Source organism: Pan paniscus, chromosome 8, assembly GCF_029289425.2.
Source record: "Pan paniscus chromosome 8, NHGRI_mPanPan1-v2.0_pri, whole genome shotgun sequence".
Classification (NCBI taxonomy): Eukaryota; Metazoa; Chordata; class Mammalia; order Primates; family Hominidae; genus Pan; species Pan paniscus.
In genome coordinates, this window is record NC_073257.2 from 50,227,466 (window position 1) to 50,243,048 (window position 15,583).

General features: G+C 37.4%; 1 pseudogene; it reads right to left on the minus strand.

Moving 5' to 3' along the window:
• Positions 1-14,902: 14,902 nt before the first annotated feature.
• Positions 14,903-15,036, minus strand: LOC112441123 (small nucleolar RNA U3; annotated as a pseudogene).
• Positions 15,037-15,583: the final 547 nt, after the last annotated feature.

The window sequence follows — 15,583 nt, forward strand, 5'->3', positions numbered from 1 at the left end:
ATTACAATTTACATAATGGATTATTTTCCTTTTCAAATATACCAGAAAGAAAAAAGGGAAATAAATATATTTCTTAATTATATTTAAATTCTATATTGTATGAATGGATTTGAACAATTATGTTTATGTAGAGTTTTGTAACATATACTCAATTCTGTTCATAGTCACTTTTAACGTCTTTTTACGATTTAAATGAGACAGTTTTGTTGAGAAGCCAGGGCAGTAATAGATCATTTAGATCTTTCCCTGTTCAGTGTATCCTTCACCACATCAAGCTAACGGAGGAATGGGCAAGCTGATTTTGACCTTTCAGAGCATGTGGAACTAAACAGAAAATGGCTTTGTCAGAATTCTCCTAGCACACAGGTATCCTACTTCCCAGCATATTGGAGATGGTCTTTTTTTCCGGGCAGATGGGGTGACTGCTCCAGTTACGTTTGGCCAGGTAAACAGCTCTCTTCATAAGATACCAGGATAGTGACTTATTAGAAGGCAATGATTTGCAGTTGCCTATGATCTCTGAGTAAAACTAATTATTCTGCTTCTATTTTGTTGTTATTGTTTTGCGTTTGAGAATTAGTATTTTGACTACTATGTCATCCCTGTCATTTTCTCTGTCTTCAAGGTGAGCCTTCACAGACTAAAGTAAAAAGTTCTCAGCCTGTTTTTATGACGATGTTGGCTATTTGTTCTACATTGAAATAATTTTTATGACCGACTCTGAGAAAATAGGTAGCCAAATGAATCCTAGCCAAATGATTCTAGAATCTATGGAAACTGATGTCATCCACAAAATGTCAAGAGATCACACCACTGCACTCCAGCCTGAGTGACAGAGCAAGACTCTGTCTCAAAGATTACGGGATTTGAATTTGAATTCAATGAATTCCATAGCAGTTTGGAAACATTCTCCAACACTAGCAATTCTTGGACATTTCTATAGCTAAAATATGAGAGAAACAGGGAAGTTATTCTCACCACAATTTTAGTTATTTTTCCAAATTCAGAAAACTACAAAATTTTCCAGACTAATTAACATGCTCCTGATTCAGGACAGAAAGCTGCTTAGAGATGTGATAACATCTCCATGGATTCAGAAATGAAGTGCCTACTATGTTCTGGGCTCTGAGAACACCACAGGGTATCTGTCCTTAGGAAGTTTACAGAAGGACAAAAGCAAAATACTAGAGTGATTTATTGTTGAGGTTTTTTTTTTTGTTTTTTGTTTTGTTTTGTTTGGTTTTGAGACAGAGTCTCGCTGTGTCACCCAGGCTGGAGTGCAGTGGTGCAATCTCAGTTCACTGCAACCTCTGCCTCCCAAGTTCAAGTGATTCTCCTGCCTCAGCCTCCCAAGTAGCTAGAATTACAGGCACGCCACCACACCCAGCTAAGTTTTGTATTTTTAGTAGAGATGGGGTTTTGCCATGTTGGCCAGGCTGGTCTTGAACTCCTGACCTCAGATGATCCACCTGCCTTGGCCTCCCAAAGTGCTGGGATTACAGGCATGAGCCACCACACATGGCCTATTGTTGAGGTTTCATAATAGAAATACATTTAAGAGACAAAGCAGAATAGAGTCTAACTGGACATAAAATTGGAATCAGGATACATTTCATAGGGGAGACCATGGATGAACTCCAAAGAGAGGAATGGGATTTGCTGATTGGACAGCAAAGTCAGTAGTATGGCTTGAACAGGAGTTGAGCATAGGGAGATCTGGGTTAACAAAGGGATTAACAATGAGTTTAAAAAAAGAGGCAGGGTCTGCACATCATTAAAATAGCCTTGGCATTTATCTGTAACCATCAGAAAATTAATGAAGGGTGTTAAATAGGAGACTAGCCTGAGTATTGTGGCTGTGGTCTACTGGGTAGATTTGTGGATGTTCTAGACACTCATGATAGGGAGACTAGTTACCAGAGCTGGACAGAAATGGAAAGATCTAAACTAAAACAATATCACTGGGAGTGAGTGAGACAGGGAGGGAAATTATTAGGGTGGTCCTATGGCATGCTCTTAGACCAGGATTGTCCACAGCAAGTACAGGAATGGAGTGGTCAAGCAAGAGTCCTGTTCTCTTTCATTAACCACACACTATGGAGATTAACCTAGTTGCCATGGTTAAGCAAGGAACTTAACACTATAGCTACACAATAAAATATGTTTATGGTTTCTGTTTGTTTGTCTTTTAAAAATACAATCAGGTATCTGTGAAATAAATACAACTTTTCTGTGAAAGTCATTAATTATCATCATTATTATTTTAGACAATGATTGAATGCACCAGGACTTTACCTTAGAGTTTCCTAAAGAGGACCTTGCCAGGGCATTGACTATAGATTTATCATGCCATTGAAATTTTATATATTATACTCACTGATAAAGAGTTTATCCAACATTACCTTTAAAGCCTGTGATTATTTATTATTTTTTTTAAAAAAGCATAATTTCAGACTAAGGCTATAATTCAAAGTCATGTTTCTCCCTGAGGAAAAAAAATGTATTTGCTTTAAGTGATATTCTCATATATAAGGAGATTTATGTAGGAGTCAGTAAATGACTTTCAGCAATGCCCTGCTGTGATGGGCAGCCTCTGAGATGGCACCAAATAATCCTCGCTTCCTGGTACTCGTGCTCTTGTGTAATTCCTCTTCTTAAATGTGTGGTGGACCTAGCGAATATGGCAAGAGTGCTAGGATGTCACTTTGGAGATTAGGTTATGAACACATTGTGATATCTGTCTGTCTTTCCCTCTCTTGCTTTCTCACTGGCTTATGAGAAAAGCCAGTTTCCATGTTTTGAGCCACCTTGTGCAGAGCAGAGTGACAAGGACCCCATGTGACAAGGACCGGAGCTCTCCAGCCAACAGTCAGTGAGGACCCGAGGCCATCAATAGTCACATGAGGAAGCTAGAAGTTGAGCATCCCCCAGTCCAGCCTTAAGATGATGAGAGACCTGGTTGACAATGTTGATTGCAGGCTCATGAGATTCAGAGGCACCTGGCTAACCTACACCTGCGCACCTGACCCACTAAACTGTAACATGAAGACTACTGTTGTGGGATAATTTGTTAGGGAACAGTACATATCTAATAAACCTGTTATTGTCAGTAACTCATATTTTACTAAGTTACAGCAAATAAAGGGTTGTATAAATAGTGGATGCTGTAATCTTTGATCTTTAAGTAACAAAATATTATACCTTCATGATTATATTATTTTCTAACAGCTATTCTTTTCCAAGGAATGATAGAATGTTCTAATAGCTATCAATTACATCCATCACTTACCTTAAATGTCAAACCAACCAAACAAACAAACAAACAAACAAACAACAAACCAGTAATTCCTATCTCTGGGCAACATGGAAAATATTATTACATAAAAAATTTTAATCATACAGCATTTAAAAAATTAATTTCCTGTTTTGATACAATGTTCAACTATCTTTCCCACTTTACCACTTGCGATTTTACAATTTTACTGTAAAAAAAAAAATCAGGAAATTATCAGCAAGTACTATACTACACATTTGAATGGGATTTCTTCATTAGCAAATCAACACCTCAAGTATGGATATCCTTTTATTTTCAGGGATTGGTTGGGCCCCATAACTTTTATGTAAACAGCAATAATTCTTTTTCAAGTGGATACTTCTCTGCAAAACTTGGTTTATGAATATTTGCAGAATTTTGCCAATAGTCATGCACTACATAATGACATTTAATATTTAGTCAGAGATGGACTGCATCACTATGACAGTCTTGTAGGATTATAATGGAGTTTGTTTTCTTTCTTTTTTTTTTTTTTTGAGACAGAATCTCACTCTGTTGCCCAAGGAGTAGCTGGGATTATAGGCGCATGCCACCACACCTGCCTAATTTTTGTATTTTTAGTAGAGACAGGGTTTCACCATGTTGGCCAGGCTGGTCTTGAACTCCTGACCTCAAGTGATCCATCTGCCTCAGCCTCCCAAAGTGCCGGGATTATAGGCATGAGCCACTGCATCCAGCCAGAGCTTTTATAATGTATTTTTACTGTACCTTTCCTATGTTTAGATACAGAAACACTTACCATTGTACTCCAACTGCCAACAGTATTCAGTACAGTAACATGCTGTACAGGCGTGTACCCTAGGAGCTATAGGCTATACCATATAGCCTAGATGTGTAGGAGGCTATACCATCTAGGTTTGTGTAAATGCATTCTAGGATATTTGCACAAGAACAAAAGCTCCTAACAACACATTTCTCAGATGGTATCTGTTGTTAAGTGATGCATGGACTGTAGTTAAACTGACCAGTATTAAACATGCAGTGCTGTGCTCATAAACCGAGATAATGGCATGGCTGGAGGTCTGTGCACGTGCAGCATTCACAACAGTCATGTTTGCTGGCAGGATTAGAGAATAGCAAGTATGTTAACAAACAGTGGAGTCATTAACTTGGGAATGGTTGCAAAAGGCAGCAAAATCAGAGAAATAGTATAAATTGCTTTTTAAAATTCAGCATTCCCAAAAAGGGCAGTTTTGAAAACCATGAATAGCATATTTAGTATGGGGAAAAAATCCTTGGATAGTAGCCTTAACAAAATAAATAAAGGAAAATAAGCTGAAAAGTAGGGGAGAAAACACTTTTATTTATATTTGAAGGGGTATGCACTGTAATCAGTAATACAAGAGAATCAGTAATACAAGTAGTGAAGTAATGAACTATTAGGTTTACAGAATATGTTAAAACTGTGAATATGGAGATCCAAGGAATGTAATTAATGGCAAGGTGATTCTTTTAGCTGAATGGCATTACTGACCCATTAATGGTGGGAAATCAAATTTACTGTGCTCTTCAGTGTTTGTTATAGAATTATTTTGAGCTGTAAATATTTCTCCAATTCCTGTGCCATAAAACACACATATATCTTAGATCAATCACTTGGGGCAGATGCATTTCTTATGGAACCATATTCTACATTATATCAAATTTTCTATCAGAAAGAAGTTTATAAACTAATCAGTTTATGAACATTAAGGTCAGTGAAGTATATTAGACTTAGTATTGTGTTGACGGAAACCTAATAGTTCATTACTTCCAATACTCACTTCTACTTTTACCAATGAAGAGTCTATGATCAACTTTTACCTTCCTTAGCACCATATCCAAATTAGCTGAGATAAATGGATACAAGTGGATAATTAATACCTTCGTGTGTGTGTGTGTGTGTGTGTTTATGTTAGGTTGAATTTCTTGGAAACACAAAGTTGCCTTTACAGGTTTTCCAGGAAGGGCTCTTTGGAGACGTGAAGATGGCAGGATGGGGCAGAGGAAGAAAGTGACCAACAACTTGGTTATAACTGAGGCCTCAGCTCACCCAGAGGAAACTTCAATGGGTCTTTGAAGTGAGCCCACATTGAAGCACAGGGAACTTCGCTAGCGCCTCTCAGCTCTCCCCACCCCACCTTATGTGGGACAGCATGGTTAGAGTTGGCTAAGGTTAGTTATTTCCTCTCAGAGATACTGGAATTGAGTATTTCCCTTCTCCTGTGTGGAAGGCTAAAGGAGTGGAAGCTAACTATTTCCTTTCTGTCATGTGGAAGCTCTAGCAGGCTGGAATTGGGCATTTACCTTCTCCAAGTTGATTAGGCACTGATAAAATCCCAATAATTTAGACTTTGGTAAAATAGTTTACCTTAAGGGCAGGTCTTGATAATAACAAAATAAACCATGATTTATTTCATACTGATTTTTTTTATCCTTTCCCTGGCAAAAGCATAAGGAAATTTTTATCTGATATTCATTGTGAGGCCCTGATAATGCTCCTGAAAATAAAAGTTGCAAAAGTGTGAAAGTCCTTCTTAGACTGGACACTTTTGGAGTTTTTGACTCTCAAACTTATTCACTCTGAGCCTCCAGCAATTTGCCAACTACAGCTTAGGGTTTCCTACCCCTGTACTAATTCCTGCAGTGGTTCCTGCTCATGGATTTCTGTCCCAGTAGATTATGATTCTCTGTGCTCATATACCTGTTTCTTCAATTTGAGAAGCAGAGATTGGTCCTGTGATCTCACTTCTCTGAAAGATCTAAAAAGAGTTGCTGATTTTTCATTGTGTTCGGTTTTTCACATGTTAGGATGAGATGTCAACTACCAGGCTTATATACCACATAAGAACAATAATATCTTTTTTGAATGCCCATTATCTTTCCCCTAAGGACTGTAAGTTCACTGAGTTATCTCCATAGTTTCCTTAGGCCTGGCCTCCTCTGGCTGCAGCCCCTACCTTGCAATCTGCTATAGTTTGGTTATGCTCCCCAACATTTCGGTGTTGGAAATGTAATCCCCAATGCAGCAGTGTTGGAATGTAGGGCCTAATGGGAGGTGATTGGGTCATGGGTGCACTGGCCTTATAAATTGATTGATTCTATTATCATCAGAGTGGGTTTGTTATTTAGGGAGTGCTTTCCTTACAAGAAGATGAGTTCGGTCCCTTCTTGCTCCCTGTCTTTCAGGCTCTCTTTCACACTTTTACCTTCTGCCATGGGAAGATGCAGCAGGAAGGCCCTCTACAGGTGCCAGTTCCTCAGTCTTGGACTTCCCAGACTCCAGAACCATAAGCCAATAAACCATAAGCCAATAAATTTATGTTTATTATAAATTACCTATTCTATTATATTCTGTTATAGCTGCACAAAACAGACAAAGACACCATCCATTACCGTTGATTTTGCCAAACTTTTTTTCTGACAGTTAAGTACCAATTCCTGGCATCTGTTATTTCATCCCCTTTGCTCTCAAGGTAAACAACTCTTGATAATATTGCCTCCCAGCAGCCCTGGCCTCCAGTAGAAAACCACGACTGAACATTTCAGTGACACTTTTGTTTCTTTTACTGTCATATTTCTTATTGTTTTGGAGAATGGAGTTTCCTCTGGCCTTTCCCATGAAAATAGTTAGCTGGTGGAATTTCCTGATTTGTTGTATTCTGACACACCCATTTTTTCTACCTTTTGATTGTTTTATTCATCATGTGTCATGGCATTTCTGATGTTTCTTCTTCACTTTGTGTGGGCTGTCACTCTCTCCAATATTCCACATTCCATCTCACCAGAGTGTTGATAATGTCTCCTAGGTTCTTCCTGGGGCAATAAATCTTGTAAAATTGGAGAGTGCTCTATATTCATGAACTCTACCTTCTCCAGTTTTGTATTCTGTGCCATGTAATCCAGCATTGTCAGAATCCAAGGCTTTAAATGTAGATCTTGAGATGGGGGCAGGAATTGTCATGAAGGCATCTGCCTCATTTGAGACTTTTGCATGATGTATATCTAAGATGTGCTATGTTTGGCTTTGCTTTTTTTCTTTCCAGGGAGGTATATGCTTTGATAAAGGGAGGTAGATAATTTTGTCAGATCCAGTAGGTTTAAGGGAATGTGGGAGTTCAAGATTTCGAGTTGTATATACCCAGGTATTTCAGTCTCAAGTCTCAGTATCTCAGCATTTCCCTATTTGGGCACTCACATTAGCATATGAGACCTGGTCAGCCTTTCTCTGAAGCTTTATTACTCCTCAAATTAAATCCTGAGCCTGCTTTTCTGCCCTGTTTGCATTTTAGCTATACAAAACTCACATCAAGAACATCCTCTGACTTTCATATTTTGTCTGAATTAGTAATTAACCTCCCCAATCTGACATTATCTCTTTTAGCAAATCATTGGTACTTAGTAATAGCTACCAACCTCCCAAATCCTTATATGTATCATTTGCTTTTGGATATGTTTCAACAGACAGCACATCTCCTTTCACTAGGATTCTCCCTCAGAGAAGGTTTACATCAGTGAAAGTCTAAAGAGTTTCACTTCGGCATAGTAGTAGTTATCCATGCACCATCTATTAAAAGTAAGGGCCTTTATTGTCCAGCAGCCAGGCCCAAAATTACATTTCAGAGTTTGCCACTTAGGACCACTTCTGGAATCAGGAATCTGAATCTGAGACAGAGAATTTGCTATAATGAACACTGTGTATGCTACCTGGATCCTCGCTTACAGACCAAGGCACTCGTTGCCCTAGTTGCCAAGAGTTTTGCCTGCTGATGGCTCAAAGGGAAGTCTTTTCCCAAGATTTTCCTTCTGCTGAAAAGAGCTGCCTCACCCAAATCTATGGGCCTTTGTCAGGTGCAGCCTACATTCTATGAGTGCTTTAGGTGAAGGTACAAGGGCCTAGATCCCTTGCCTTGATTCAGTAAGACTATACAAGGCCATCCCAGCTCTGAACTCCCTGGAATTAGATAAAGCTTTAATTGCAATTGCATCAGAGTTCAACATTTTCCTCCACCCTTATTTCCCTAAAGGTATTGTTACTGAGAACACTCACCAATAAAAACTTTTGCATACAAATCCCTGCTTCCCAGGATTACATGCCTAAGACAAGTGCAATAAATTTGTTAGAAATTTGAAGAAATATAAGTGTAAGGAGTTGAGGAAGGCAGGATTGAGCAAAGGAAAAGGTTGACTTCTGGGGCAGCTTCAAATCTAACGTTAGGGATTCCTGTGGGGAACTTTGTAGCTATAGCTGGAACTGACCCTCAGAATTTTGTTAACTTGTAGTAAGGGGGCCATTGACACTGACTGGCCATTGTTGTCACTTAGGAAAGATCATGCTTGAGTGAAGCAGTTCTGAAGTTGAGAACACTTTCCAATGAGAGACACAACTGTGAGCATCAGGAGCAAATATTTCTACAAGCTGAGGAATGAGTTCACTGACCTCAAAAGCAATTTTGGAAGAGTACCAGGTATTCACTATAGTGTATTGTTGTATACATTTCAATATTTCCATATTAGCTAATACAATATTAAAATGTATATAGATTACAAATAATCATAAGCAAAACTCAGTATGAGTCTTTCTGCCCTTAAGATCTATATGCATCATTATTCTAGCTAGCAGCCTATCAATCTTATTTATTCTTCAAAATACAAACCTCTGGTTTTGTCGATCTTCTGTCTAGTTTCTGGTGTCTCAATTTTATTCTGTTCAGCTCTAAATTGGTTATTTCTTTTCTTCCGCTAGCTTTGGAGTTGATTTGCTCTTGTTTTGCTAGTTCCTCTAAATGTGATGTTAGGGGGGCATGTGGCCAGGCACTAGTGTGTGTGCACCATCTTCTGCCTCCTGCCCCCCTAAAAAATAAAAATTAAAAATTAAATGTGATGCTAGGTTGTTAACTTGAGATCTTTCTATCTTTTTGACGTGCATGTGTAGTACTATAAACTTTCCTTTTAAGGTGGCTTTAACTGTGTCCCAGGTACTCTGATATGTTGTATCTTTGTTTCCTTAGTTTCAAGGAATTCTTGGTTTCTGCCTTAATTTCATTCATTGTTTACACAGAAGTTATTCAGAAGCACATTGTTTAATTTCCACTTAATTTTATGGTTTTGAGTAATCTTCTTAGTATTGATTTTTATTTTTGTTGTGCTATGGTCTCAGAGTGTAGTTGGTATGATATGGCTTTCTTAAATTTGCTGAGAATTGTTTTATGGCCAATTGTGTAGTCAATTCTAGAGTATGTGCCACATGCAGAAGAGAAGAAACTATTTGGCCAAGTGTTTAATCCAGGTCCCAAATATCTTTGTTAGTGTTCTGCCTTGATGATCTGCCTAATACTTGGCACTTTTGTCTAACACAGTGACATGCTGAAGTCTCTCACTATTATTGTGTGGTTCTCTAAGACTCTTTGTAGGTCTCTAAGAACTTGTTTTATGAATCTGGGTGCTCCTGTGTTGGGTGCATATATATGTATTTTCATATATATGTATGTTTTTTTAAATGTTGTGAGTACATAGTAGGCATATGTATTTATGGGATACATGAGTTATTTTGGTACAGGCATGAAATGCATAATAATCACATCATGGAAAATTGGAGATCCAAACCCTCAAGCATTTATCCTTTGTATTACAAACAATCCAGTTATATCTCTTAGTTATTTTTAAATGTATGATTAAATTATTATTGACTAAAGTCTCCCTTTTATGCTATCAAGTATTAGGTCTTATTCATTCTTTCTATTTTTTTGTACCCATTAACAATCCCACCTTGCTGTCACCCTGTTCCCCACCCTTCCCAACCTCTGGTAACCATCCTTCTACTCTCTATCTCCATGAATTCAATCATTTTAATTTTTAGCTCCCACAAATAAGCGAGAACATGTGAAGTCTGTCTTTCTGTGTCTGGCTTATTTCACTTAACATAATTACCTACAGTTTCATCCATCCATGTTGTTGCAAATGACAGAATCTCATAATTTTTTATGGCTAAGTAGTACTCCATTGTGTATACATACCACATTTTCTTTATCCATTCATCTGTTCATGGACACTTGGGTTGCTTCCAAATCTTGACTATTGTGAATAATGCTGCAACAAACATGGGAGTGCAGTTATCATTTTGATATACTGATTTATTTTGTTTGGGGTATATACTTAGGAGTGCAATGGCTGAATCATAAAGTACCTCTATTTTCAGATTTTTGATAAACCTCCAAATTGTTCTCCAAAGTGTTTGTACTAATTTACATTACCCCCAACAATGTACAAGGGTTACCTTTTCTCCCTGTCCTTGCCAGCATTTACTATTGCCTGACTTTTGGATAAACGCCATCTTAATTGTGATGAGGTGATATCTCAGTGTAGTTTTCATTTGCATTTCTCTGATGATCAATGATGGTGAGCACTTTTTCATAGGCCTGTTTGTCATTTATATATCTTCTTTTGAGAAATGTCTGTTCAAACTTTTTTTCCCATTTTTAAATCAGATTATTAGATATTTTCCATTAATTTACTCCTCTTGTCTAATTGCTCCAGCTAGACATTCAGTACTATGTTAAATAACAATGGTGGAAGTGGACATCTTTGTTGTGCTCCAGATCTAAGAGGAAAGATTTTAGTTTTTCCCCATTCAGTATGATATTACTTGTGGGTCTGTCATATATTGCTTTTACCATGTTAAGGTATGTTCCTTCTACACCCAGTTTTGGGGATAATTGAGTATTCTTATTGAATTGAACCCTTTACCATACATAATGCTGTTCTTTATCTTTTTTGATTGTTGTTGGTTTAAAGTCTGTTTTGTCTGAAATTAGAATAGCAACTCCTGCTTTTATTTGTTTTCCATTTGCTTGGTAGACTTGTCTTTATCCTTGACTTTGAGCCAATAAGTGTAATTGCATGTGAGATGGGTCTCTTAAAGACAGCACACATTTTGCTCTTGCTTCTTTATCCAGCTTGCCATTCTATGCCTTTTAATTGATGCATTTAGCTTATTTACATTCAAGGTTAATATTGATATGTATGGATTTGATCCTGTCATCTTGTTGTTAGCTGGTTATTAAGCAGACTTTATTGTGTAGCTCCTTTACAGTGTTTACAGCTTTCATAGAAACATTTTCATAGAAGTGTGGAGATAAATCATATTATGGCTAGGGGCCATGAATGGTAGGAGCAGTCATAAGAATTCTTGCATTGTGATGAGTGTATGCAAGTTAAATGAGCCACTTATCAGTAGGACTGATAACAGGATAATGGCTAGGGTGACCTCATATGAAATTGTCTGGGCCATAGCTCATAATGCATGGATTAGTGCATATTTTGAATTAGATGCTCATCCTGATCATAGAATAGAGTAGATGGTTAAGCTTGATGTGGCTAGTATAAATAGAAGACCTATATTAAAATTAATTAGATGATCTGGTATAGGGAGGGGAGTTCATAAGAGGAGAGCAATAGAAAGGGCTATGGTTGGAGCAATAATATAAAAGGTAATAGTAGATGTTGGGGGCTGTAAGGGTTCTTTGTTGAAAAGTTTTATTGCATCAGCAAAAGGTTGAAGCAGCCCATAGGGACCTACAATGTTGGGTCCCTTGCATAGTTGTTTATAGCCTAAGATTTTTCATTCCATGAGCATAAGGAATGCTATAGTGATAAGAGTGGGGATAATGAGTAGGAGAAGGTTAATTATAGGCATGTAGTTAAGAAGAGAAGTTCAACCTCTGATTACAAAGTTTTAAGATTTATGCAATTGTTGGGCTCTGCCATCTTAACAAACCCTGTTCTTGGGTAGGGTGGTGATGATTTTTTAGATTGAGATAGCATCCTCTATGAAGTGAGGGCACTTTATGAAAGGGACTCTATTTCTCTTGTCCTTTCATACTTGGAGAAACCAACCTGGATTACTCCAGTCTGAACTCAGATCACGTTAATCGACTTTAATCATTGAATAAATGAATCCTTAACAGTGGTTACACCATTAGGATGTCCTGATCTAACATCAAGGTCATAAACCCTATTGTCAATATGAACTGTAGAACGGATTGTGCTGTTATCCCTAGGGTACCTTACTCTGTTGATCAAATTATTGGGTCCATATGTATTAACTCACTTAGACTAGTGCAGTCTTAGTGTAGGTTGTTCAGAGGTTGAATTATGCTCCAAGGTCACCCCAACCAAAAATTTTAATGCAAGAATAGTAGGCTAGAGCCTGTAGGCTTGTTTGAGTTTTAATTTGCATTCATGAATTAAAGCTCCATAGGGAGCTTCTCATCTTATTTGTTTATATCTGCCTCTTCATGGATAGGTCAATTTCCCTGATTAAAAGTAAGAGGCAGCCAAACCCTCCTGTGGCCATTCATACAAGTCCCTATTTAGGGAACAAGTGATTATCCTACTTTTGCATGGTCAGGATACTGTGGCTGTTGAACAAATGTCACTGGGCAGGCAGTGCCTCAAATACTGGTAATGCTAGAGGTGTGTTTTTGGTAAACAGGCAGAGTATGATTTGCCGAGTTCCTTTTACTTTTTGTAATCTTTCCTTAGAGCATACCTGTGTTGGGTTAACAGTGTAAATAATAGGGTGTTTATTATATTGTTTATTAATATTAGGCTGTTAACTGTCAGTGGATTATTCTGGTCTGATGTAAGCTTATGCAATGGAGAATGTCTTCATGTTACTTATACTAACATTATTGTGTCTATTAAGTAATAGATTAGTCCAGTGTGATGTTAGGAGTTCAGTAGAGTGATTAGAATTTAAGATAGATGTTGAGCTTAAACACGTTCTTAATTGGTGGCTGCTTTTGGGCCAACTGTGGTGATAATATTTTTTATTTTCTGTAGGAAGGTTGTTTCCTAGGGTCTAAAGAGCTGTCCCTCTTTAGACTAACAGTTAAACTTACAGGGAGATTAAGTAATTCTGTGTATGAGCTTAAAGTTGAACTAGGAGTCTATCCTGGACAACCAGCTATCACCAGGCTCCATAGGCTTGTCACTTCTACTCATGAATCTTCCCACTATTTTGCCACATAGGTGAGTGTGCTCTTTCAGTTGTTCTTGGGTAGCTTGGCTGGTTTTGGGGGACTTGGCTATAGTTCTCTGTGTAAAGTTATTTCTGGTTAATACATTATGCAGAAGGCATAAGGGCTTGTCTTTGCTTTTCAGTGCTTGATACAGTTCTTTCATCTTTCCCTTACTGTACTAAGTCTATTGTGCCAGGGTAAAAATTTCTATCACCTATACCTTTATTTAAGGTAAATGGTTTGATTAAGATAGTTTGATAATATTTTCATAGAACTGTGTAGTTAAGTTTCATAGAATGTCTATGTAGTTAAGTGTTTTTGTGGTGGCCAGTAACAGTCTTTTGTTTTCATATTGAGCACTCCCTTAAAGATCTCTTATTGCTCTACCGTAAAGATATATCCATGTGTATGTTCATCACAGTACTATTCACAACAGCAAAGACATGGAATCAACCTAAATGCCCATCAAGGGTAGACTGGATTAAGAAAATTTGGTCATATACACCATGAAATACTATGTGCCCATAAAAAAGTATGAGATCATGCTTCTTGCAGCAGCAGCATGCATGGAGCTGGAGGCCGTTATCCCAAGTCAACAGAAAACCAAATAATGCATGTTCTCACTTATAATTGGAAGCTAAACATTGAATACACATGAACACAAATAAAGAAACAATAGATATTGGGGCCTACTTGAGGGTAAAGGGTGGAGGAGAGAAAGGATCTAAAAACTATCTGTCGGGTACTATGCTTATTACTTGAGTGACAAAATAATCAGTACACCAAACCCCAGTGACATGCAATTTACCTAGATTTCAAACCTGAACATGTACCGCCTGAAACTAAAACAAATTAAAAATCAAAAATCTGTAAGCATAAGCAAGTATCCATTGCAATACTTTAGAAAAACCTAATAATTTATTGGGGAAGCAGGGTATCTTCTCTTAACTATAGCTCTGTCCTGATTTATGAGCAATTGCACCATATCATATGTGATGGTTAATTTTATGTGTCAATTTGGCTAGGCTATAGTACCAATATATTTGGCCAAACACCACCAGTCTAGATATTGCCGTGAAGATATTTTTTAGATACAGTAAACAGTTAAATCAGCAGACTTGGAGTAAAGAAGATTACCTTCCATAATGTGGTAGGCATCATCCAATCAGCTGAAGACTGTAAAAGAAAAAGACTGAGGTCCCCAGAGGAAGAGGAAATTCTGCCTCCAGACTCAACCTGCAACATCAGCTCTTTCCTAGGTCTTTAGCCTGCTAATTTGCCCTGAAGATCTCAGACTTAGACTTGCTAACCTTTTGCACTGAGTCACAGCACATGAGCCAATTCATTAAAGTAAATATTAAAGTAAATCTCTCTAGGTAGGTAGGTAGGTAGATAGATAGAACACACACACTCACACACACATACACATACTTACGTGTGTGTGTGTGTGTATATGTATATATACACACACATATATGAGCTTTTTTGGTATTTATGTTGCTTAAGGATCTTATGCTTCTTAAATATGTGACTTAATATGTTTTACCAGTTTCAAAAAATTACCTCTTCATATATTTCTTTTAGCCATAAAACATCTGTTAAAGGGCTAAAGGAAATTAAATTTTAAACGCACTTGCACCCCAAACGCATACAGAAATACTAGTAACAAACTATAGAAATGATCCCTGAAAGTATAATCTTGAAATACTAAGAGTTCTTCAGAGTCATATGTCTAGGTGGAGGGAAGGGAAGGAAAAATCAAAAGTACTAAATCTAAAAGAAGGTCATGAAAGAGAGCAAAAGGAACACAAAAGGTAGTCAATAGAAAACCATAGTAAAGAGTTCATTTAAATCCACTGTAGAAAACAAAATGATGGAAAAAGATGTATCAGGCAAAAGCTAACTTAAAAGAAACCTTGGATGGCTATACTAATATGGTACAAAGTATACCTGAAAGAATAAACATTAGTATTGACAAAAAGGACTTTTATAAGTCTAAAATAATCAACTAAAAGATGTATAATTCTACATTTGCATGCTCCTAACAATATAGTCACAAAATATGTAAACTCAGAACTTTCAGAAATAAAAAGAGAGGCAAATCTGCAGTCATAGATGGTGATTTTCACACACTTCACTCAGTAACTGATAAAATATTTTGGTGTGGATAGAACTTGCATATGCTGTTGGTTAGAGAGTAAATTGGAACACTCACTTTAAAAGACTCTGACATTATTCATTGAAGTTG